The 9,825-nt window shown below is 38.0% G+C and overlaps 3 non-coding genes across 3 annotated transcripts; all 3 read left to right on the top strand.

The window, feature by feature from the left end:
* The first annotated feature begins 2,298 nt into the window (after window positions 1-2,298).
* On the top strand, window positions 2,299-2,388 carry Trnam-cau (transfer RNA methionine (anticodon CAU)). Its single transcript is given in 2 exon segments — window positions 2,299-2,335; window positions 2,353-2,388. It is a non-coding gene; the product is annotated as a tRNA-Met (tRNA).
* A 3,417-nt stretch (window positions 2,389-5,805) lies between these two features.
* On the top strand, window positions 5,806-5,895 carry Trnam-cau (transfer RNA methionine (anticodon CAU)). The gene is given in 2 exon segments: window positions 5,806-5,842; window positions 5,860-5,895. It is a non-coding gene; the product is annotated as a tRNA-Met (tRNA).
* A 3,403-nt stretch (window positions 5,896-9,298) lies between these two features.
* Window positions 9,299-9,388, top strand: Trnam-cau (transfer RNA methionine (anticodon CAU)). The gene is given in 2 exon segments: window positions 9,299-9,335; window positions 9,353-9,388. It is a non-coding gene; the product is annotated as a tRNA-Met (tRNA).
* The last annotated feature ends 437 nt before the right edge of the window (window positions 9,389-9,825 follow it).

Raw genomic sequence — 9,825 nt, forward strand, 5'->3', positions numbered from 1 at the left:
AGGTTTATAACCCACTTTGAAAACGATTGTACATTCATCAGTTTCTTAGTCTGCCAGCGACCATTATCGTGCTTTAATAGAAGACACATTTGCCGATAGATGATACATTTTCAAACCGCCTAGCAAAACTCTACGTTCATTGACATAGTTTGAACAACGCTTCGAACTTTTGTCTGTCATCTTTGAGGGCCATCAGGAACCCCATCTAAGCCAGTTCACTCACACACAGCAAATATGGTGGATTTGTGTGTCGTCGACGTGCTGCTACCCATCAAAAGGAAACCTTTCGGATACGCCTAAGTAGGGAACGTGTCGTCATTCAATGGAAATGGTTCATCTGCGAGTAGGACTATGTGGAATGTATTTGGCCCGGAGTGGATGAAAGCAAGTTATAACCCAAACCAACATTTTTCCAGTTTATAATATCATCATTCTTATCAACTGCATTAATACATACATATTAGGGTCAAGTCAAGCAGCTCAATGCACCCGACCCTAAAAGATATATACAACAATGTAGCCATCATTTGAAAACAACCGGGAAAGAAATAATAACTACTATAATATACGTTAACTAATTCGATTCAAATACAATTTCAATAAATATAATTCGCAACAAAATACCGTTTGCATAGCAAAGGCTAAAAAACGAACGTGCCGCACTGTAATCAATATAGAAAGCGTCGTACCTCGGTGCATATCAGTCTTCCTACTGGTGACGTCACGATAAATCAGCCATTGGTGTTAGCACACTCAATTAGGTTTGACCTACTTCCAATTGGAGGGCGCCCATCAGGGCCCGAGGTCATAAACATAATAACGCGTAACAATATCTAGATTTCCAAACGAGTATATTTTGGAAAACATTTCCTCATGGGCAAGATCCATTGTTTCATCAATCGGAATAGGATTCACTATCACAATATTAAAGTAAGAACCTGATTCACCTAAATTACGCTGATTTGACGACGTCTATATGTCCTTTCTAAAGAAGGAGTTCTGTCTTCAACAGGAATCCAGAGAAAGTGTTCCGAACATTATACATGTGTTAGTAGTAGTAGTAGGAGTAGCAGTAGTAGTGTTAGTGGTAGTAGTAGTACTAGTATTAATGGTATTTGTATGAGTTAATGTTACACGAGGAATGGTTTTCTCTTTCCAATCACATACAATTCAACAAACTCCATGCCATCATGTAATGAAAGCATTTTGTGGTTTATTTTCTACAGAGAAAATTATAATGCATATTTGTCGCTTTCAGTTACCGATCCGTGAATAGAAAAGTTTTAACACATGATATGATCAGTGTTCTAACGATATTTTTCGAACATTGACTGGGGAGACCTGTATAATATTTAACTCCAAAATATTTGTTTGAAATTGTTTTCATTGACTGAATGGATGTATCGATATGTATTCATCAGCCCACAAGGACGGTTCATGGGTCAACTGTTATTTCTTGTTATACTCATGTATTGTCCTTGAGAGCCAGATTTATTATTCGACTGATTATTGGTGACCTTCGCTAGCACAGTTTCGCAAATTGCATCAATGTTGCATAGCCTCAATCAGAGTTGACAATCCTCCAATGTGACCATTGATTCAATACACATGAGGGCCAATCTCACAATCGCCTTTCTATAGAAAGACTTCTTACTTGTCCTATGTTCAGACCACATGATAGATGATTCTCTTTCAACTTTTCTTGGAATATGCTCGTTTGCATGGCAGTCCTTCAACACAGTTAACGTCTCCATCCGGAAAGCGCTAAAATGAAACGCAGCTAGTTCAGTCACAGTTCCTGCCTTTGAACATTTAGTAAATTAAAAAATATTTTTATGTAGCTTAAATTCCTCACCTACGAGTTGAAAATGAAAACTCACAGTGAATCGTGTTTGATAAGTCTTAATGTTTATAAAGTAGAAACGTACGCTCCCAATGGCATTATAACCTTCGCGATAATGATAATTTTGTACAATCATAAACACTAAATTTAAATAATATCACCCACCCCTCAACAGTGGGAGGCTATTTTCTTGTAACAACTAGTATTGCCATCCATTTAGAATTTATAGAGGTATCAGAATACCGATAAGATGAACTTACCTATAAGTTAATGTAGTTGACCATCATGGATGTTTAGAACACGTTTTATGACTAGTTATAGTGTTTTCTACCATGTTCTACATCTGCGCCTCGGGGTAAATCATTTGCTCTTTTGACATATGCTGGTGCGCATGCTTTCTGAAGAATGCTTTTAGTTTCTCCTGAAGATATAATCTCTCATGGAAAATGTATATAGCCTCGGTAGCGCAGCAGGTAGCGCGTCAGTCTCATAATCAATCGTAGAGAGCAATCTGAAGGTCGTGAGTTCGATCCTCACCCGGGGCAGATATTTTGTCTCCTTAGCTCGAATTATTACCTTTTATCCTTTGTGGTTATTCTATTTAATTCCACCAATTATACTCACATTAGAGTGAAAACGCCAAATGTATATATCAAATGTAACGACCAAGTTTGAAGGATGGTGTGCCTCAAACTGATGGGAAACTATCATTACCTATTCAAACAGATCCCACTTGAAAGCACAATGGACACTCTACACCGTTCCAGTGGCCTAATGTTTAGGGCGTCCGTTGTGGATGCGGGAGGTCATGGGTTTGATCCCCAGCCTAGTCCTATCAGAGACTTACAAAATTGATACTGACAACTGCCTCTCTAGGTGCTCAGCATTAAGAAGTTAGTGATAGAACTGGTTGGCCTGGTCTCAGGATAATGGGACTGGGTGGGACATCATGCTACGTGTCTGCGACATGATGCCCCAGTGCTAGGCATCACTATAAACTGCCACACTGCAGACAACGTACCTATATGATTGAAAAATTGTTAAAGCTACGTTAAAAATCCAAATCAAACAAAAACACTCTCTCTCTCTCTCTCTCTCTCTCTCTCTCTCTCTCTCTCTCTCTCTCTCTCTCTCCTGTAAAGACAGAAAAGGTACATGCACGTGATACTTGAGTACAGTATCAAACTTGACTATTTTAAAAACAACTTGCAACAAAGAAAGGCAAATATTGTTCTATCCGTCGAGCATAAGTTACAGGGAAGATGACACTTTTGCATTTGGTAATGGTCAATTGAAGTCTGTATTGATCTGTGGAAGTCTGTATTCATAAACATGAAACGGGGACCAAAGGATATAATACAATTACACGTTTGTTACATAAATATAATCTTCTTCCCATGCGTATATTAGGACAAAAATCTGTCGGTCTCGATCCCGCCAACTTTCTGCTCTTACATTAATAAATATATTCACTGTCTGGTGTCAGATATAACATTTGCAAATAATATTTGTTAAAACATATCTATTCGTTACTTCAGTTTGAATATGTGTGCTCGCTACCTAAATTCTCAAAGACAAAGACTTATGATCTGGAGTAATTTAATCATCATACCGTATCATGACATCGATCTCCTGAAAAACTGTAAGCATAGAACAGGGAGTATAGGTTTATAACCCACTTTGAAAACGATTGTACATTCATCAGTTTCTTAGTCTGCCAGCGACCATTATCGTGCTTTAATAGAAGACACATTTGCCGATAGATGATACATTTTCAAACCGCCTAGCAAAACTCTACGTTCATTGACATAGTTTGAACAACGCTTCGAACTTTTGTCTGTCATCTTTGAGGGCCATCAGGAACCCCATCTAAGCCAGTTCACTCACACACAGCAAATATGGTGGATTTGTGTGTCGTCGACGTGCTGCTACCCATCAAAAGGAAACCTTTCGGATACGCCTAAGTAGGGAACGTGTCGTCATTCAATGGAAATGGTTCATCTGCGAGTAGGACTATGTGGAATGTATTTGGCCCGGAGTGGATGAAAGCAAGTTATAACCCAAACCAACATTTTTCCAGTTTATAATATCATCATTCTTATCAACTGCATTAATACATACATATTAGGGTCAAGTCAAGCAGCTCAATGCACCCGACCCTAAAAGATATATACAACAATGTAGCCATCATTTGAAAACAACCGGGAAAGAAATAATAACTACTATAATATACGTTAACTAATTCGATTCAAATACAATTTCAATAAATATAATTCGCAACAAAATACCGTTTGCATAGCAAAGGCTAAAAAACGAACGTGCCGCACTGTAATCAATATAGAAAGCGTCGTACCTCGGTACATATCAGTCTTCCTACTGGTGACGTCACGATAAATCAGCCATTGGTGTTAGCACACTCAATTAGGTTTGACCTACTTCCAATTGGAGGGCGCCCATCAGGGCCCGAGGTCATAAACATAATAACGCGTAACAATATCTAGATTTCCAAACGAGTATATTTTGGAAAACATTTCCTCATGGGCAAGATCCATTGTTTCATCAATCGGAATAGGATTCACTATCACAATATTAAAGTAAGAACCTGATTCACCTAAATTACGCTGATTTGACGACGTCTATATGTCCTTTCTAAAGAAGGAGTTCTGTCTTCAACAGGAATCCAGAGAAAGTGTTCCGAACATTATACATGTGTTAGTAGTAGTAGTAGGAGTAGCAGTAGTAGTGTTAGTGGTAGTAGTAGTACTAGTATTAATGGTATTTGTATGAGTTAATGTTACACGAGGAATGGTTTTCTCTTTCCAATCACATACAATTCAACAAACTCCATGCCATCATGTAATGAAAGCATTTTGTGGTTTATTTTCTACAGAGAAAATTATAATGCATATTTGTCGCTTTCAGTTACCGATCCGTGAATAGAAAAGTTTTAACACATGATATGATCAGTGTTCTAACGATATTTTTCGAACATTGACTGGGGAGACCTGTATAATATTTAACTCCAAAATATTTGTTTGAAATTGTTTTCATTGACTGAATGGATGTATCGATATGTATTCATCAGCCCACAAGGACGGTTCATGGGTCAACTGTTATTTCTTGTTATACTCATGTATTGTCCTTGAGAGCCAGATTTATTATTCGACTGATTATTGGTGACCTTCGCTAGCACAGTTTCGCAAATTGCATCAATGTTGCATAGCCTCAATCAGAGTTGACAATCCTCCAATGTGACCATTGATTCAATACACATGAGGGCCAATCTCACAATCGCCTTTCTATAGAAAGACTTCTTACTTGTCCTATGTTCAGACCACATGATAGATGATTCTCTTTCAACTTTTCTTGGAATATGCTCGTTTGCATGGCAGTCCTTCAACACAGTTAACGTCTCCATCCGGAAAGCGCTAAAATGAAACGCAGCTAGTTCAGTCACAGTTCCTGCCTTTGAACATTTAGTAAATTAAAAAATATTTTTATGTAGCTTAAATTCCTCACCTACGAGTTGAAAATGAAAACTCACAGTGAATCGTGTTTGATAAGTCTTAATGTTTATAAAGTAGAAACGTACGCTCCCAATGGCATTATAACCTTCGCGATAATGATAATTTTGTACAATCATAAACACTAAATTTAAATAATATCACCCACCCCTCAACAGTGGGAGGCTATTTTCTTGTAACAACTAGTATTGCCATCCATTTAAAATTTATAGAGGTATCAGAATACCGATAAGATGAACTTACCTATAAGTTAATGTAGTTGACCATCATGGATGTTTAGAACACGTTTTATGACTAGTTATAGTGTTTTCTACCATGTTCTACATCTGCGCCTCGGGGTAAATCATTTGCTCTTTTGACATATGCTGGTGCGCATGCTTTCTGAAGAATGCTTTTAGTTTCTCCTGAAGATATAATCTCTCATGGAAAATGTATATAGCCTCGGTAGCGCAGCAGGTAGCGCGTCAGTCTCATAATCAATCGTAGAGAGCAATCTGAAGGTCGTGAGTTCGATCCTCACCCGGGGCAGATATTTTGTCTCCTTAGCTCGAATTATTACCTTTTATCCTTTGTGGTTATTCTATTTAATTCCACCAATTATACTCACATTAGAGTGAAAACGCCAAATGTATATATCAAATGTAACGACCAAGTTTGAAGGATGGTGTGCCTCAAACTGATGGGAAACTATCATTACCTATTCAAACAGATCCCACTTGAAAGCACAATGGACACTCTACACCGTTCCAGTGGCCTAATGTTTAGGGCGTCCGTTGTGGATGCGGGAGGTCATGGGTTTGATCCCCAGCCTAGTCCTATCAGAGACTTACAAAATTGATACTGACAACTGCCTCTCTAGGTGCTCAGCATTAAGAAGTTAGTGATAGAACTGGTTGGCCTGGTCTCAGGATAATGGGACTGGGTGGGACATCATGCTACGTGTCTGCGACATGATGCCCCAGTGCTAGGCATCACTATAAACTGCCACACTGCAGACAACGTACCTATATGATTGAAAAATTGTTAAAGCTACGTTAAAAATCCAAATCAAACAAAAACACTCTCTCTCTCTCTCTCTCTCTCACTCTCTCTCTCTCTCTCTCCTGTAAAGACAGAAAAGGTACATGCACGTGATACTTGAGTACAGTATCAAACTTGACTATTTTAAAAACAACTTGCAACAAAGAAAGGCAAATATTGTTCTATCCGTCGAGCATAAGTTACAGGGAAGATGACACTTTTGCATTTGGTAATGGTCAATTGAAGTCTGTATTGATCTGTGGAAGTCTGTATTCATAAACATGAAACGGGGACCAAAGGATATAATACAATTACACGTTTGTTACATAAATATAATCTTCTTCCCATGCGTATATTAGGACAAAAATCTGTCGGTCTCGATCCCGCCAACTTTCTGCTCTTACATTAATAAATATATTCACTGTCTGGTGTCAGATATAACATTTGCAAATAATATTTGTTAAAACATATCTATTCGTTACTTCAGTTTGAATATGTGTGCTCGCTACCTAAATTCTCAAAGACAAAGACTTATGATCTGGAGTAATTTAATCATCATACTGTATCATGACATCGATCTCTTGAAAAACTGTAAGCATAGAACAGGGAGTATAGGTTTATAACCCACTTTGAAAACGATTGTACATTCATCAGTTTCTTAGTCTGCCAGCGACCATTATCGTGCTTTAATAGAAGACACATTTGCCGATAGATGATACATTTTCAAACCGCCTAGCAAAACTCTACGTTCATTGACATAGTTTGAACAACGCTTCGAACTTTTGTCTGTCATCTTTGAGGGCCATCAGGAACCCCATCCAAGCCAGTTCACTCACACACAGCAAATATGGTGGATTTGTGTGTCGTCGACGTGCTGCTACCCATCAAAAGGAAACCTTTCGGATACGCCTAAGTAGGGAACGTGTCGTCATTCAATGGAAATGGTTCATCTGCGAGTAGGACTATGTGGAATGTATTTGGCCCGGAGTGGATGAAAGCAAGTTATAACCCAAACCAACATTTTTCCAATTTATAATATCATCATTCTTATCAACTGCATTAATACATACATATTAGGGTCAAGTCAAGCAGCTCAATGCACCCGACCCTAAAAGATATATACAACAATGTAGCCATCATTTGAAAACAACCGGGGAAGAAATAATAACTACTATAATATACGTTAACTAATTCGATTCAAATACAATTTCAATAAATATAATTCGCAACAAAATACCGTTTGCATAGCAAAGGCTAAAAAACGAACGTGCCGCACTGTAATCAATATAGAAAGCGTCGTACCTCGGTGCATATCAGTCTTCCTACTGGTGACGTCACGATAAATCAGCCATTGGTGTTAGCACACTCAATTAGGTTTGACCTACTTCCAATTGGAGGGCGCCCATCAGGGCCCGAGGTCATAAACATAATAACGCGTAACAATATCTAGATTTCCAAACGAGTATATTTTGGAAAACATTTCCTCATGGGCAAGATCCATTGTTTCATCAATCGGAATAGGATTCACTATCACAATATTAAAGTAAGAACCTGATTCACCTAAATTACGCTGATTTGACGACGTCTATATGTCCTTTCTAAAGAAGGAGTTCTGTCTTCAACAGGAATCCAGAGAAAGTGTTCCGAACATTATACATGTGTTAGTAGTAGTAGTAGGAGTAGCAGTAGTAGTGTTAGTGGTAGTAGTAGTACTAGTATTAATGGTATTTGTATGAGTTAATGTTACACGAGGAATGGTTTTCTCTTTCCAATCACATACAATTCAACAAACTCCATGCCATCATGTAATGAAAGCATTTTGTGGTTTATTTTCTACAGAGAAAATTATAATGCATATTTGTCGCTTTCAGTTACCGATCCGTGAATAGATAGGGTTTAATACATGATATGATCAATGTTCTAACGATATCTTTCGAACATTGATTGGGGAGACCTATATAATATTTAACTCCAAAATATTTGTTTGATATTGTTTTCATTGATTGAATGTAAGCATCAATATGTATTCATCATCTCACAAGGACGGTTCATGGGTCAACTGTTATTTCTTGTTATACTCATGTATTGTCCTTGAGAGCCAGATTTATTATTCGACTGATTATTGGTGACCTTCACTTGCACAGTTTCGCAAATTGCATCAATGTTGCCTAGCCTCAATCAGAGTTGACAATCCTCCAGTATGAACATTGATTCAATACACATAAGGGCCAATCTCACAATCGCCTTTCTATAGAAAGACTTCTTACTTGTCCTATGTTCAGACCACATGATAGATGATTCTCTTTCAACTTTTCTTGGAATATGCTCATTTGCATGGCAGTCCTTCAACACAGTTAACGTCTCCATCCGGAAAGCGCTAAAATGAAACGCAGCTAGTTCAGTCACAGTTCCTGCCTTTGAACATTTAGTAAATTAAAATATATTTTTATGTAGTTTAAATTCCTCACCTACGAGTTGAAAATGAAAACTCACAGTGAACCGTGTTTGATAAGTCTTAATGTTTATAAAGTAGAAACTTACGCTCGCAATGACATTATAACCTTCGCGACAATAATGAATTTATACAATCGTAAACACTAAATTTAAATAATATCACCCACGCCTCAACAATGAGAGGCTGTTTTCTTGTAATAACTACTATTGCCATCCATTTAGAATTGATAGAGGCATAAGAATACCGATAAGATGAACTTACCTATAAGTTAATGTAGTTGACCATCATGGATGTTTAGAACACGTTTTATGACTAGTTATAGTGTTTTCTACCATGTTCTACATCTACGCCTCGGGGTAAATCATTTGCTCTTTTGACATATTCTGGTGCGCATGCTTTCTGGAGAATGATTTTAGTTTCTCCTGAAGATATAATCTCTCACGGAAAAGGTATATAGCCTCGGTAGCGCAGCAGGTAGCGCGTCAGTCTCATAATCAATCGTAGAGAGCAATCTGAAGGTCGTGAGTTCGATCCTCACCCGGGGCAGATATTTTGTCTCCTTAGCTCGAATTATTACCTTTTATCCTTTGTGGTTATTCTATTTAATTCCACCAATTATACTCACATTAGAGTGAAAACCGCAAAGGTATATATCAAATGTAACGACCAAAGTGGTGAAAGGGCTTAGTTTGGCCTCAATGGGAATTAGCATTACAGACCCTCCCTGGGCAAGTTTAGCCTCAATGGAAATTTAACATTAACCACCCTGGGCAGGTTTAGCCTCAATGGAAATTTAACATGGGCAAAAAAAACCTGGGCAAGTTTAGCCTCAATGGAATTTAACATTGGAAGAAGAAGACGTTTGGGCCTGTTGCACCTCAGGGAGAAATGGAATAGGGTTGGGACCCTATTTTTTTAAAGAAAAAAAAGGGTAGGCAATGGAAAGTGATTCTCTTTTCCAGACGTATGAGTGGCCCTGAAAA

The sequence above is a fragment of the Sinohyriopsis cumingii genome, chromosome 15 (genome assembly GCF_028554795.1).
Source record: "Sinohyriopsis cumingii isolate HCF-2022 chromosome 15, ASM2855479v2, whole genome shotgun sequence".
Classification (NCBI taxonomy): domain Eukaryota; kingdom Metazoa; phylum Mollusca; class Bivalvia; order Unionida; family Unionidae; genus Sinohyriopsis; species Sinohyriopsis cumingii.